This window comes from Mustela putorius, unplaced genomic scaffold, assembly GCF_011764305.1.
Source record: "Mustela putorius furo isolate JIRA1106 unplaced genomic scaffold, ASM1176430v1.1 tig00537350_pilon_pilon_pilon, whole genome shotgun sequence".
Lineage (NCBI taxonomy): Eukaryota > Metazoa > Chordata > Mammalia > Carnivora > Mustelidae > Mustela > Mustela putorius.
In genome coordinates, this window is record NW_025422471.1 from 11,736,585 (window position 1) to 11,754,275 (window position 17,691).

Consider the following 17,691-nt stretch of genomic DNA (forward strand, 5'->3'; position numbering starts at 1 on the left):
AATGAAAGAGCTAGTTATTTAAAATGCATAAGTAGCCATATCTGTATCTATAATAATCATTCCGCATTTTCCTCATGTGGGGACTGCGCTTAACTTTTGAACTTAAGTTTCTTTTCATTTCACATGACAGGTAGAAATTTCACTTTTTTGATTGTGTGCATAGTTTATATGTTTAACATATGTCACCCTATTCATACTTCACTTTAGGAACAATGTCATTTATTACAGGATCATCTTAAACCTACCATTCTTACCCGGTTGTATAATACATTTTGTAATAATACATATGATTTGGGGACTGAAAATACAGAGATTTTTATCTCCAGAACGTGAAGTATTTCAACTTACACGTGGCTATAAGAGGATGGCATAGCAATACTTACACATGGGCCACGAAGTTTTGCCACTGAGGTATTTGAAAGCATTCTTTTAACATGCTTTCTCATTTCTTATTTTCTTGACTGAAAAAAAGAAGAACAATGCTACCTACCAATAACTTAAAATTAATATGGGTAAGTTAAATGTAAAACTTCATTGTCATATTAATGGGTAAAGGTTTTTTGAAGTATGGTCAATTTATTGATTTGAGCATGTAAAACTGTTCCTGTTACTTAGGCAGCTTTCTTTTGTTACATCAAGAACGGTAATTTTATTGAGAAAGGCACAATGGAAGATGATTGATTGTCTGCTTTTGTCATGGAGATGAATTATTGCAGAATGCATACATGAAAAAAATAAAAGCATTGTTCTATAAACTGGCCCTTGATGCTTTGTTCATTGGAGTTCATTGTTCCCAGAGTTGAGCATGAGCTAATACCAAATACTAGAGTAAATAAAAGCATTTTTTTGCTGCAGCAAAATTACGTTCTTCACTAATGAAACTCAGCTTTATGAAATAACAGTGTCTGCCAGTGTGCTACATTTAAAATGTATAATTTAATCTATGCCAAAAGCTGAGTAGTAACAGAAAGTTTGCATAGCTATTATCATTTTATTAAATTAGTAATAAGAGTGCGTAATGAAAAATGAAAAACTTTTTATTTAAAACTTAATGGGAAAGCAGCTGACAAGCAATGCAAATTAAAAAGTGGTACCTTTAATTTTAGACAGTTGAATAAAATCTATTAAGAAAAAATATAATTGTCAGTAACCGTTGAATGACTTCAATAACTTTTTAATCAAAAAATTAGACTCATGACTATCAAATTTTCTAAGACTTTTAAGAGGATAAAATATTAGAATACAAAAAAAGTTTCATCAACCATTAGGTCTCTAAAACAAGACATAAAATACTACCTTTAAATAGATTAATGTCATGCCAACTCATTATTTGCTTCTCGGAGAAATTATTTCTTTCTTTATATTTGAGGAATGGATAATATCTAATGTAATTAATCTGTTTATGAAGTTTGCTTTTCAAATAGATTTCAATGCCAGTGACAGTTGGATCTCTCCAGCTACGTTACTTATAACTTAGTTCATTTTTTTCCGATGCACTGTGATTTGCTGAGAGACAGAACACTTCATTCTAGATACAGCTATCACCTGGTGTTTGCTAAATCACTGTGAAATTCTTGCAACAGCTGTTTCTTCCTGGGGAAACATTCACTTCATATTGCAGCAATAAACTGATCATTGCCAATTAAATGCCCATTAATTGTGTAAGCAAGGATTACTGCCAGATGTTTACATTAGAAAGAAAAATATCCTTTGCTATTTATTTTCCACTTATAGCCATCCCTTTTCATGTAAATAATTATGTATAGGAGTTTGGTTTTTATAATATGCCACAAATTTCAATTCAAAAATTAATAAACAATCTCTCTATAGGTTTGTTTTAATAGAAGATAAGCCAGAGTACATCACACATATAATAAAAAGAATAAATTTGAGCAGAAGCAGTTTTTCAGTGCCCCCCCCCAAAAAATGCTGAAACATTACACAGTGACTCAAATTCTCTAGTTCATTTGCTATGTTACATGTTTCTTAGAAGTTGTCTTTATTTCCCTTTGGAAATAGTAAGTTTGGAATAATAAGTCTACGAAATCGTGTTCTTAAAAGTTGAGATAAAACCAACTCTCTTACGTAGCCTGTAATGGAGAAGAAAATTGTAAACGTAAAAGAATCCACATGAAATAAAAGCAGGTGGTGTTTTTAGATTTTTTAGCTAATCTCACCACTTATGTATCTACCTGGGGCTTCATTTGGTCTCGAAATATTAAATTCTTCTCCAGAATGCAGCAGTGATGAAACATGAAACATGCATTTAATAATATGTTGTCCCATGTAATTTATTTCTCAGCACCAAAACAAAATGGGAAATAAACATTAACCATAATGAATATATTTATTACCTCTTTCAGTGTCGAAATAAATGGCAAAAGTTAAAAAAAGAAAAAAGAAAAAAAGTGCTTCCCTGGCGATGCACACCTATAAATCATGCGTTTTAGATAGGAGAGCTTTCACAGAATATATCATATATACACATTTCCTTGCAGTTGTGCCTTGATGTTTTCCTAAGGAATAGCAAATTCATATACATGTCCTCCTAGTTAGAGTCACTGATACCGGCCCCTCACACCCCAGCCACACAATGTATGCAAACAACAACAACAGAAAGATTAGGTGGTTCTGTTCCTCACCAGATTGAACCACACCTCCTCTTTGGAAGGTGATCACAGGACACATTCAGAGCTGCGGAAGACATGAAACAGTAGCATCTGGCTCCTTAAATATCTCCACAGGCATTTGTAATGGCATCTTTGAAGTTTTCTCTGCATCTGTCACATGTTTAGACTGCACATTGACTGCCCCAGCTGAGCACGATTTTGATTCTTTGAGACTTTGAATAGTGTAATCTGTTTAAGAATAAGGCTCGGGAAAATCCCTCATAATATCCATACACAAGCTCTTTCATGATTAAAAAAAGGGGGTCCTCATTCCCATAACTGTTATTTTTTTATGCTGAAATGATGCCAGCCTTTGAGTTAATAATACAGCCTACAATTACATTCCAGCTTTGCACATTTTTTGAGAACCTGTGCTCAAAAAATCACATCTTGTCTAGTTTGTTTTTTTTTTTAAACCAGTATTATAGAAATTACTACTTGAGAAGAAGGCCTCTGTAAATGTGATGTGTGCATAATCATCTTGGCACCTGATATAAAAGAAATCTGACCACGGTCAACTCACTTTGAAAATCATTTTTTATTCAACCTATTGAACATCAAGTGCATCGAGGGCAGAATATAAGAATAAAGGGTGATTTGACTTAAATGGTAGATTGAGTGCTTTTGACTTTGCATCTATTAAATTAATATTCTTCTAACAATTAAGCCATAAAGACTCTATTTCACCTACCTCCATGTGTGTACAGACTATTTCCTACTGTTAATGGGTCCCTAGATACACAAATACAAATGCGGACTATTAAGTATAGCTTCATTCTCTCCAATTCCATGATTGTTCTGTTTTTTTGTCAATTTTTGAAGTTGACAAAATTTTTCTTGGTGTCCCTAAACTCTGTATTTCTGTTTTCATCGAGTAAACTGTCTAACAAGTTCACTGACACTAGGTATCAAGGGCATAATATTTTACACTCCCTTAAAGGTTTCCATTTTAAAAGAAGATTGTCTGAAGAAGGAAAATGTTTCCAATGATTAATCTGAGTGTATGCACATGCACACTCACACACACACACACACATACCAAAATAAACAGAAAACAACAGCTTCTTTAAGATGGGAAGCTTTTCTGTCCACATTAAAGTTATCATTTCAGCCACCATTTTCTCTGTTTCTAAGATTGCCCTGACTACTAGATTGTCTCATGTAATTCATAACAAGATTTGGGTAGTTTGTTGTAGTTGTTGTTGTTGTTCAATCAAAAAGAACAACCCATTTAACTTAAAAAATATAAATAGGGGTGCCTGGGTGGCTCAGTGGGTTAAAACCTCTGCCTTCAGCTCAGGTCATGGTCCCAGGGTCCTGGGATCAAGCCCCACATCAGGCTCTCTGCTCAGCAGGGAACCTGCTTCCTCCACTCCCTCTGCCTGCCTCTCTGCCTACTTGTGATCTCTGTCTGTCAAGTAAATAGATGGAATCTTTGAAAAAAATATATAAATATAAAAGCAGCACCAGGGAAAAGATGACAAAGTATACTCCTCCCCATGAACATAGTCATCAAGAGAAACTAAACAGTTTATACAAATGAGCTGACCTATGAATTTCAGTAATCAGAACCCTGGGGTGAGGCAACGTATGTGACACAAATGAATATGAAACAGCTGGGAGAAGCAGGAACTATTGGCAAAGAAGAAATCCAGATGCACTCCCTATTCCACAAGAGGAGAGTGAAGGGTTTCATGTATTCTTCCGGAATGTTTCCCCACTACCTTCGGAAGCAGACCATCAGGGTGTGGAGAAGCTTCTTTCTCTCCTTTCTGTCAACTTTGAAGGTTAAGCCCCCCCAAAGTCTTAGATTACTAAGGGCATCATAAACACTACATGGTGACAAAAGTCACCACATAATGTGGTTTTGTTTGCTTGTGTTTAGGATCTCCTCATTAAGTGTATGTCTGATATGCAAATATACAATTTGCATATACATGTGTCTTTCTATTCATACCCCAGTGTCTCAATTCAGATTTGGGGGAATGGTTGGTATAAAATGTGGGGTGGGGATTCTTATTGAATCCATGTCATGGTTCTAAATATAATACAAAAATGTGTTTGATTTTCCCAGAAAATACAGTAGTGAAAGACCATAATGGGGAAGTGAGGTTTCACTGGTTCAGAGGCCCCTGCTAACTTCACAAACTAACAACACAGAGAAATTTCTACTGTGAGTAGATTTGGCTATTATTTCATATAATACATATTACATATGTAAGTGACACAAGTCACTTACGGCATTGGTTGGCAGGAAATAATGGAAAGCATAAATGGAAAGTCCTTTTCAAGGAATGACTTAAGTCTTACCTTTGTTTTTAAGAATCCATGCCACACAGTATTTTTCCCTCATTTCTTTTATGGATAACTGAGGAAGAATTACAGAACAAATTAGTGGTGTTTATGATTGTCACAAAAGAAACAGATGAAAAATTCATTTGCTTTATATCAAAATAATGAAAGTTTAAAAGAATAAGATTAAAATAAGAATAAGTTTAAAAGACTCTGGGAGAGTCTGTATATTCTGAAGAAAGATGTAGAGGGGAAACTTCAGAGAAATCCTGTAGTTACTGATATTAATTTAACCATTTATTTATTCAAGAAACATTTATTAAGTTACTACTATGTTCCAAGAACTGTGAGAAAGCACAGAGCAGTGAGAAAAAGATAATTTGTTAAGAGATTTAAGTCTAGTTCTTCCACTGACTGGCTGCTAACAAAGAGTAGGACATTCTACTTTTATGAGCACTAATTTTTTCATTTATAAAATAAGAAGAGTGAAGTAGATATCTAAGTATCTTCCAGCCCTAAAGCTCATTACAGCAATGTTCATTTTTCAGTCAGATAGTGTGCCATATTGTACATGCAGCCCTTGGGTGGGCAGAGCACTGCTCAAACTCTTCATCCTGAGAAGGATACTTCTGACTCTCACAATTCAGCTCCTATCCTGAGAGTCCTCTGATATTCAGCCTCAAATACAAATCTGTTGGAAAAAGAAGAAAACTAATACTTAGGGAGCACAGAAAAAGAGATACCCCAGAATGCAAGCAAAATGAAGCCCTCTTGTCCAGAATGAAAGCGTGCCTCCAAATTTATCGCATGAATTTGACAAAATCTTGTGTGTGCTTTATGAGGCATGAATCCCCTAGTATTCTCCAGAAGAAAAGAGCTTGGTGATAAAATAAGTCTAAAACATTCTCTATACTACCAATCTCAAAGGCTCAAGAATAACAATTTTGAGAAGACTTAAAGCTTAAAAAAAAAAAAAAAAGTTTAATGCTTACCATTTCCAAAGTTATTGAACTAAGCACAGGACTGTGGAATCTAATTTAGAAAACACTATAGTGGGAAATTAAACCAAGATTTAGCTTAATGGGTTTCTTAGGAAACAAACCTAAGACAGTTAGGGCTAGGACACGGATGAAGATTCCATACTATAGCCCACACAAAGGCACATAACCTAGAGAATGTTAGTTGTTAAACTTACCAACCATCTCACAAACCTCAGAACTTCCGCTATGGGTCAAAGGGGGAGTTGGGTGATTGCCAAGTATCCCTTATCTTTCAGGGAGGACAGACTGCTTCAGTGAGTAGCTGTTAGTGCTACAGAGAACACAGGTTTTTGAAGTATACAATAGTGCAATGAAACCTTCTACAAAGCTCCATGGGAAGGTGATTTTAGATATAATTGGATTTCATCTTAAAACTCATCTTCCAGCAAAGCATGCATTCCCAAACAGCTAAAGACTCAATTTCCCATTTTTGGTTTTGGAGAGGGATCTGTACAGGAGTCAGGGGAAAGACAAGAAGAGCTGGCAGACGCTTCTTGAGAAGTAAACAGGTAGCAAGTAGATTCCCAGCTCTACAATATCCTCTCTATCCTCAGTGTGGGTTGGGTCAGCAAAGTGACCATTATGTTTCATTTTGTCAGTCACTCCTAGGGAATCATTAACAGCTTCTATTCATATGTAAACCAGAGCAAACAAACACCACCAGGTGGTGTGGAACCATGACCAGGGCAGATGTGAACCCTGCAGAAGCATCCGGGGACCTCTTGGCCAATAAGCAGACAAATTTGTCCCAAATTTGCAAGAGCGCTAAACTACTCTTCCAAAAACATGATCCTACATCCGTTCTTACCAAACGGAATTTTTTGGACCCAAGTCAGGGCTTGCTAGTATAGTAAGCTTCTACTATGCATGAACCTGAAATCACTGATAATGAGCTCTGGTAGCCAGGATCATGCAAAAGAACTTCTCTGGAACAAAGTTTCTGAGAGTTGCTTAATAATCACCTTCTGTCCTGGTGAATCATTTTGGGATGTTTCTGCTGCAAATGTGTGGAAAAACTGATAAATAGTGTCTTAAATATGAAGACACAATTATTCTTGCAGAAGGAATAAAAACCAAAAACCAAAACAAAAAAAACAGCTGTTGACACTAAATACTATGTAACCAGCTTAACAATTCAGTTCTCCTGTATTTATTTATTTGGCTTTTCCTTCATGAATGCCAGCTTCCACTATAGTTGTGGCACCATATTTACGTTCGAAGATGGGCAAGAGAGAAGGATAGTATCAGTCACAACTTTCACTTTTACCACAGAAGTAACAGGCTTCCCAACAGGCTCTAGCAGATTTCTATGTGACCCCAAGTCATCACCTAGTCATAAGGGAGTCTAGGGAATGCATGTATCAAAAGCAAGAATACCTAAGTATGGTCAAAGGTTCCAGAGCAGCCACAAAAAATAGCATATACCACCTAAACATAATTTTACTTTCTACAGTCATAATTACACAGTGCCTTTCAAAATGAAAAAAGCTAAAAACTCTCTAAACAAAACTCTGTGACATTTTTTTTTCTTCCTGACAAAAAGGTTTCTAAATTTCAGTTTCAAGCAATAGTGTTGGGTATTTTCCTATTTAAATGCATTGTGGATAACGGTGACTTACATATAGCAGTGTTAATCAAAACAATGCCAATCTCCCCTGATGAAATCTCTGTGAGGAAACTGGTGATAATTTAATTCAGATCCAAGATTCCTTTCTTTTATGAAGTGACTATCCTCCCTGATGTTTCTAGGACATTCTCAATTGTTTGTTGTTTTGTATGATTCCTAATAACACCTCTTTCACTTTCCAAAGTGTCATAGTTTACATAATAAATTATATGATCACCTGGTCCATTAGTCTTTCTATGCTAATGATTTTTAAATTTATATCATTAGACAGAACCATGTACCTGAACTTTAGAATACCATTAAGAGAAGCCTACTTGATATCTTCACTGGCAAGTTCCACCCAAAACTCAGCTATTCCCAAAGCAAACTTATACCATCCATTCAATCGTTCTTTTCTTATTAGTCAAGAGCCTAAAAGATCAGACAAGAGACCTTGCGCTTTCCTTGAAACACATATTCATGCTGTCTACTTAACCCTGCTTCACATGCTTTCAAATTGGGAATGTGGCAAAAATTATTGATGACTTTTTTTTGAAAAAATTATTTTTTTTTAAGTAAGCTCTACATCCAACAGGGGGCTTGAACTTACAACCCTGAGATCAAGAGTTGGGTGCTCTACTGAATGAGCCAGTCAGGTGTCCTCACTGATGAGCTTGAAACAGGCAACATTAATAGATGATTATCCATTGCTTTCAGAATAAACATCCAAATTTTTCTATGGTCTACAAAATTCGTCAGTCTATGTTAATCTCTTAATTGTCATTTTTAACAGCTTTTCCCATATTCCTGAATAATTAACTGTCCTGGACTTTGTTTAGTTCTTTGACAGCATCATTTTTCCTCCCAGCTATGTCTTCCAAATATCCTATTCAGTCTTCTTGGGATAGTCTCCACATCTTCTTTGATACTTATCATCTTTCAGACCTTGACTCAAGCATCTTTTCCTCAGGGGAATGTCCCTTACACTCCAAGACTAACTCTTTTTTACCTGAAATATAACCTGTACTTTCACACATTTTCCTTCCCAGAATCCAACTTTAAGTTTGTAAGTTTGCACTTGTATGGCCCTTTGATCGCAAATTATCTCCTGGACTAAACATTTTTTATTGTATCTTTAGCAGAGTGCCTGTTATATAGTATGTCCTCCATAACTATTTACTATGTTCCCAATAACTATATGAATGAATGAATGATAGCACCAAGTTATGTTTAGTCTTTATTGCCAGAAGACCCTCCAAGTGAAAGTCATCCTTCCAGAAGATAATCTGAAAGGATGAGATAATTACAATTTCCATAAAAAACATTTGTGATTTTTTTTACTTGCTCACTTATCCAAGCTTTATTCTTATGTTAATTGGCTTTAATATACTAAATTAATGACTACTTAGCTGTATAAAATAGCACTTTTAGATTTAACTTAAAGTTATTTAAATTTTGTGAAGTGGTTCCTTATCCAGTGCATTCAGATTTATTTTTGAGACTTACCTTCTATGACATTTTACATTCTAGAAATATTTTTATATCCCTTTCTGATTACAGAAGATTCCCTCTACCACGCAGATGCATCCATCTATCAGCCACTCTATGCATTGTCTGCTAACAGCTCACAGCTGACCCCTTCACCAGAGAATTGCCCTTGGCTGATGGGGGCCCTCTCTCTTCTAAAAAAGAAGATGAAATAATGAGTTCCTGGCCACCAGGTCACCAAATAACTAGCACATTTTGACACATGTAAAAGTACTAATAAAAAAATAACATTCCAAAAAAGCATTTTTCTTCCAAATAAAACATTTGTCATTGCTATTACAAAACTGCAAGACTTGGTAAATGTCACTTCAAAATTAAGTTAGAGGATTGAGAGTTACAAAGGCAACTTGGTATGCCAGGAGAAATTCTGCCTTCCACCTACCCCAGCCTGGTGTAGATTAAGAGATTAAATCATTCTAATTTTATGATGTGTTTAACAAATACATTTAAGCAATGATTGATTAAGTCATTGGCTCATAAAAGAACAAAATCAACATGGTGCTATACATGAGAAACTACATATTGGAAAAAGAACTAGAGAGTTCCAACTGTTCAACTCCTATTTTAGAAGCCATGGAGGAAAAAATAAACTAAAGGGCTAAAATATAATGGCTCAGTCCTGCACTCTGTATCAACTAGACTCAGTCACTTATAATTCTCCAGAGATCCAGTAAGTGTTCATCAATTAAAATAAGAGAAAAAGATAAACAACTCTTGTCAAGATGGCTATTAATTTCTGAAGTATAGCAAGCTACTTACTTGGTCTCAGCTTGATCCCTAGCGAATAAAACTGTTTGGTATATAACTTGACCAGAGTTCACATAATGTGGCAGCTTCAAGTCTCAAACATCCAAGATAAAGACTGCGGAGACTTCTAGTGTTAGAGATTGCAGCCAAGGGTTTCTTGGGGGGCAGTACTCTGAGGTCAACATCAATTGTCAGACTGAAAGAAGTCATGATGACAAATACATATAAAGAATTCTTTTTTAACACAAGAGGATTTAAGGCCATCATCTAGACATTAATGTTGTGGCAAAAACCCAACAAATAAACTAAAAATTGCTCCAATTATATTCCCTATTTTAGAACCCTATTTCAGAACCTCCGGTTTCACATTGCTAAAATTTTAATACAATAAAAAACCAATTCTACTTTTGAATATGCTACTCATAACTATAGAAATGCTTTTTAGATTTTACTATATCTTTAAATTATTTTAAGTATAAGAAAATGAAAATGAGGTAAGCTCATCATTGAATGAACTTATATAATTGTCTTCATAATTTGGTTTAACATTCATACTTGATTTGATATTAACATATATAGCTATCTAGATGCCACCTTTTCTCTTTTGAGCATTGCTTATATTTAGAAGATCAGAGTTTAAGGTAAAGGGAACTAGAAAAAAATCAAATTGGTTAGTTTTTCTACCAAAAAATAGAAAAATATTTTTACCTAAAATAAGTAAAAATAAAACAATTCTTCCTAGACACAATAAAAATTTCTAAATTGAAAAAAATTCTTTTAATGTTTTAGCCTAAGTTTGTAGTAAGATAAAATCAAACTCATGGTTATCCATTTACTAGGTTTATTTAGGTTGTTAAGACTATATATAAGGAAGTAGTCATTAACTTGGCCTTAATTAACAATTTTTTCACAGACATACTTCTGATTTTAAAATCTGGGAAGAACATATCAGTCAATGATAATATTAGCAAGTATGAAGTATCATATGTATTCTTCAATATTTAAAATAATAGCGCCTATTACAAGTAACATAAAATTATTATGGTGTGTGTTTGTCTTTGACAGCATATACCACTAAATTTTACAACTCCTCCTCACTGTTAAAAAGAATATTAACCAAAGAAGTGTCATTTGGGGGATGCCTGGGTGACTCGGTTAAGCAAATGCCTTCTGCTCAGGTCATGATCTCAGGGTGCTGGGATCAAGCCCAAGTCAGGCTCCCTGCTGAGTGGGGAGTCTGATTCTTCCTTTCCTCTGCCGCTCCTCCTTCCCTGCCCCACTTCACTCACCTGAGCTCTCTCTTAAATAAATAAATAAAATCTTAAAAAAAAAAATTGTCAGTTAAAGAGTAAAATTCATTAATCTCCATACACATGGACATCTGCTTTGCAACTATTGCAGGGAAATAACGTCTCAAAATCAAAAAGCCAAAGGACTCAGCTACCTGAATATTAAGAACTACCAGCAAACCGCATTTCCCAATGAAAATCCTGGAAAACTGAGAAAATGAAAAAGAAAATGTGGGTGGAAAATAGAAACAGAAACAGCAGGAGGAAAAATAAATTGAAAAGACATATGTAACAATATAAGTAAGAGGATTTTTACTGTAAATGAAAACTCCATGTATGATACCTTGGAATTATCTTTATCCAAAAAAGTGCCCAATGTATCAAGAAAGAGTTTGTAGTTAATAAACCTAAAAGTGATTCTGGTTCTTTCACAACTATAACTCACCTTAAAGGAAATCCTTCCCAGTCATTGTAGAAATGAGACAGTTCCCAATAGTCAATAGGAAGATAATTATCTAACAGGAATTTTCAAAGTTATAAAGGCACAGTATAGTTTAGAGTAATCTTATTAAAAATCAAATTCACAACATCAACAGATCCTTCCTGTGCCTGTAATTACATTACAGACACTTAATTGAAATAAACTGAAAATAAAACCTGGCCTAGCACAGACATGTACTGATGGTTAGGACTCAGCAGGGTGGTACTAGTTCATTAAGCTCAGTCTTCACATATGTCTATCCATTACGTTCTAAGAAAATGTTAAAAATTAAGACACTAACTCAATTAAACACATTCATACAAAAACATTCATATATGATTTCTCTGATGTGTGTGTAAAACCTACTTGAAAACAATGACGTAGGTAGAGATAATTTATAATTTCATGTTGTTACTTGGAGACAAAAAATTAATGCAGGAAAATTAAACATTTCCAATGATAATTTATGAATTTATATAAAATAATGAAAAGTTCATATAACAAAAATTTCTCAGCCTTATGATTTGATTTCTCAAAATATTAAGATCCAGTGCATAAATTATTCCCAATGGCACCTGAAGGACATCAACTGTCCCTGAAAGGCCTGAGCTGGAAAGTCAGGGATTATGTTGTTGCTAACCCAAGTACCACCTACCCAGGATTCTAAGGCTCCTTAAGGAAGTGGGTCAACCAGCATTTTTTTCATGTTTCCACCCAGGAGTGTGAATTTATTCAGGTATAAATTTTACAGGTTGTTCCTTAAGTTGAAAGAAACTAACCAGAAAATTGTGTTTCTGTCTGTGTTATCTGGGGCACTGGAAACAAGGGGTCAGAATTTACAAGTGGACACGAACTTAGGAACAGCTGAAGTAGATTTATTAATGAACAATCTATTACATAGATTTATTAATGAATAATCAGGCAACTATACCTTTATATAAATTCTGCACAATCCAAACAAGGAAATACTTCTATGGGGCCTAGGTTGCCCTTGGCTATTAGGTTTAAACATGCAAAGCAAGTTAGATATTCTGAAAGCAGGTTGATGGTAACAGGAGCAGGCTAAGCACTGATATGAAGGTGAGACCAGACCACAGGCTTCCAATGACAGTACAGTTCACAGAAGAATATTTTGCTTCCTGCATCATTTCTCAGAATGAACTATTAGGAATTTTATAGCATGAAGGGGCTGAATTTCACTTATACTGTTTTCACATTTATATGAGTCAAGTTTAAATTAAATACTCAGTATGTACTATGTTCCAATCACATTCCTCGTACCTACAAACTTCAGAGAAAGAAACTTAAAGGTTTGGGTTGTATGTAAAGCCAACATTCTTACACTACATATTTAGTTTAAAAAAAAAATCTTATAGATATACTAGCCCAAAATTACTAAAATGAAAACAAATAACATGTTTCTTTGAAAAAAGTTTTTTTTTTAAACAAAGGCTTTGCAAGAAAATAAATAAATAAATAAATAAATAAAGCAAAGTCTTTTGTTGCTATAGACTGGCTAACTGGCTCTAAAAAAGATATAATTTATTGCCAGTAATTTGTAAAATTTTCTCCTGAAAAAAGGAATGGGTTTAAAAAAAAAATCTTCAAAATAAATTTACTAGAGCTTCATCCTTCATAAATATAAATTTATTTTTCATATAATTGATACAGTTTCTAAGAACTATAACAACAATGCATCAAAATCCTGCAATATTAAGTAGGACTAGTAATTAGCAGAAACCCTAAAACAAACTTAACTCCAACATAAAAGGAACTTGACTGATTCATCTAACTAGTGGTCCTCACAGTTAGTTTGAGTCAACACCTCACCAAATATCAATATGGAATCTAATTTTTTCTTCTCTGTCGTTGGCATTCTGTAGAGTCACTTATCCTAAGTTTGGTATTTCTTATTGAGACAAAATGGTTAAAGAAGTCCTCTCAACAAGGCAGTTTCCAGGAAAGAAGATTCTGTACTCTGGAAGAAAGAACAAAAGCTGTCAGCTTAGTTTTTATCACACTAGCCCTGAAAACGTTCCTGTGGCCAGAGAAATGCCATGTGCCAATTGGCTTAAGCCTCGGTTATAGAACTAATCACCATGGAAACAGGTGAATGGGGCATTGGCTTCCACAAATCAAGAGTCACTGGGGTAAAGTCAACTCTATCCAAATTGTAGTGCCTGCATTACAATGAAGGCGGTGAAAGAAATAGAAACCATTTCTTGTCTATACCAAAGATATCTCCTGCTTCCTTCGTTTCTAATTAAACTTCAATAATAGCTGGATAGTGAATAGAGATTCCTTGATTTCAGACATGAAATTATGACGTAGATCCAGCCACTGAAATGTTAGACCCTGTTGGGAAACTACTGCCTGTTTTCTATCTTTGAACTCTATCATGTGAGGATGAGGCCTACAATAACATTCTCTATCTTGAGACTATTAAAAAGAATATTTTCGACTCAGAATATTGTGGCTCAGTGGGTTCAACCTTTGCCTTCAGCTCAGGTCATGATCTCAGGGTCCTGGGATTGAGCACCACACTGGGCTCTCTGCTCATCAGGAAACCTATTTCACCCTCTCTTTCTGCCTGCCTCTCTGCCTACTTGTGATAGGCAGATCTCTCTCTCTCTCTCTCTCTGTCAAATAAATAAATAAAATCTTTTTTTTTTAAAGATTTTTTTATTTATTTATTTGACAGAGATCACAGGAGGTGAGAGGAAGGGAAGAGATCACAGAGAGAGAGGAAGGGAAGCAGGCCCCCTGCTGAGCAGAGAGCCCGACGTGGGACTCGATCCCAGGACCCTGAGATCATGACCTGAGCCGAAGGCAGCGGCTTAACCCACTGAGCCACCCAGGCGCCCCAAATAAATAAAATCTTAAAAAAAAAAAAAAAGAAGGAAAGAAAGAAAGCCCAGAAAAATCATAGATATTCTCTCTAGTACTCTGAAATTGTCATGCCACTAAATATCTGAAGCTATAAATGCCACCTTATTGCAGATTTTTAAAAACTTTTTTATCAATCTATGATGGAGTTGCCTGGAAAAACAGACTAACACGTCAGCACAGTACAAAAATAAAATGAAGATGATAGATGCATGGTGATAAAATGAAAGTTTTAATCAAACACCAGGATCAAACAATTTTCTTGAAAATTCTGGAATACATATGCTTCTGGACTATATAACTTTTGGGGGGAAAGCAGACATAGGAAGGCCAGCAGAAACAAGGAGGATAGTGCAATTCTAACAGACAAAGCAAAGCACTGAAGCATCCATAAAGTCCTCCCCATCCCTGTACCTTCAGAGAGAACATATTCTGTGTACGACTCAGAAGAAGATAGGCCCAGATATATACGGCAATCTCAGTTTTCAGACCTCAGTTGACTGGAACAGAAATGGGCAACTGACCCAGAATGAGCTAGTCCATTGGCTGGCTCAAGTGAATAGCCAATTATCTTTCTCGACGCATGAATGTGAAAAATGAACTTGAGATTCCAAAAAAGTTAAACTACATTAATGTCAGAATGGACACAGCAGTGAAGGCCCAGGAGCTCCTACTGCTCAGATAAATCAATCCTGGTTCTTTTCATTTGTGAGCTTTCTTTTAAAGCCATATGTCTAGCAATATTCCATGGTATTCTTTACTTCTACTGAGCACAACAATACTTAGAACCTTTTTCTTTTATGACTGATAGTTCTTTTTAGCTTTTCTCCACAAAGATTTTGAGTATTGCAATTTCACCATCTTGAAAAATATGTATCTTTTTCTTTAATATTTTACCTTTTTATTATGGAAATGTTATTATATATACAGAGGTAGAGAACCATGTCAAAAACTAATTATGTACTGTATGGTGACTGACATAACATAGTACGAAAATAAAATAAAACAAAATATCATTTTGAGGGAAAAAAAAAGAAGTAAATGAACTTCAGGTACTCATCACTCAGCTTCATTGTCAATATTTTAGGTGATAATTTTGTTAACTTTTAAAAATTATATTACTGGGATGCCTGGATGACTCAGTCGGTTAAGCCGCTGCCTTTGGCTCTGGTCATGATCCGAGGGTGCTGGAATCAAGTCCTACATCGAGCTCCTTGCTCAGCAGGGAGCCTGCTTCTCTCTCTGCCTCTGCCTGCCACTCTGCCTACTTGTGATCTCTCTCTCTCTCTGACAAATAAATAAATAAAATCTTTTTAAAAAATTATATTACTATGTGTCATCCTGAAATATTGATTCTTTACAAACTTGAAATGTTTGGGGGATTAATTTATTATCAATCAGTAGGCTAGTCTAAAAAAATTCCAAATTTTTATGAATTTCTGCATCTCGCTTTGTTAGCATCCTAGTGTTAGTTATATACATTTAAAATCAAACAAAACGTGATTCAGCACTGAAAGTAGGTTGTTGTCTGGAGGTAAAATATGATGTTTCCAGTAATATAAGCTGATATATTTCATTTTCTTACTTTATATTAACTAATTGTTCAAACACACTACTGTAAACTTGAAAGCTATTTATACCCTATTAAATACCTTGATCCTCACCTTTCACATTTTTTTAAGAGGACATTATTTACAATATATTTTTTTCTGGTTTTAAACATTGTATAGCAAATTTTATGAAATTTTTATTTTGAATTGTCTACCTCTGTGTATTTTTATGTAGTCTATTTTTTAATTTAAATTCAATTAGTCAACATATAGTACATCATTCGTTTTTGATGTCATGTTCAATGATTCATTAGTTGCGTGTAACACCCAGTGTTCCTCACAACATGTCTATCTTTGAGTCCCTAAGGATTGTGAGGATAAATAATGAACAACAATATTATTTTGCTAAAATTTAGGGCTGCTTTTTAGTATCCAGGAACCAGAAGTATTTTTCTACTGTTCTATGTACTTGCCCAGTTGCCTTTTGGAATCAAGTGTATTACAATTCTGCGATCTTATATTTATACACATGCAATTGCATCAATTTCTGGAGAAGTTCAAAGCAGGAAATCAGTAAAGAAACTTTGGGTTCCAGTGCAGGATCTGCTATTAAATAGCCGAAGAGCTCGACAAGTCACTTTGCTTCTCTGGGGCTCTGTTGCTTACTTGTAAAATGTGCAATTTAGACTATGTAACTGTTAATTTTCTCTCAGCTCTAAAATTTGATACCTACCTACCTTTTTCAAAATAAATAAATAGATTATTTTCTTTTTTAAACATCATATTCAAAGTTAAAGGAAATCTTTCCTCTTCTTCAGTGACTTTTACTCAGAGCTTAGAAAACTTGAGCTTTAAAAAGATCATTTGCGGGGCGCCTGGGTGACTCAGTGGTTAAGCCGCTGCCTTCGGCTCGGGTCGTGATCTCAGGGTCCTGGGATCGAGTTCCGCGTCGGGCGCTCTGCTCGGCGGGGAGCCTGCTTCCTCCTCTCTCTCTCTCTCTGCCTGCCTCTCTGCCTACTTGTGATTTCTCTCTGTCAAATAAATAAATAAAATCTTTAAAAAAAAATAAAAAATAAAAAGATCATTTGCCATGTATGTACTTAAGAAATTGATGCTCTAGTGTATCTAAGTGCTCAGATGCGGCAACATCTTCTCTAGACTCTTGAGATGCTTTAACCTGCAATGTTACAAGATTCAGCAAAAATAGAAACCGATTATGTAATTATTACCTCTTGCTTTAGAATTTTATTTATAAGAAGAGGCTGGGTACCTTGGATTGCCTAAAAAGCATGGGCTCTAGAGTTAAAATAATTGTTTACCTTGCAGACAATTGGTATTTATAGAAAAGAACTGAAGTTAAAAAAAAAAAGCTCAGGCAAAACTATTTATTTTAACATATCATTAAACTTCATGAATTCAACATGAAAGTCTCTATCACCCTCTATAATTTTTTTGTTATTATTAATTAAGAAGTCTTCAAAATTTCAACTTTTATTCCTAGTGAGGATTAGGTCTACCTTTAATATGCACCATGCAATATGGTACCACTTGCCACCTGTGATTACTGAAGAGTTGAAATGTGG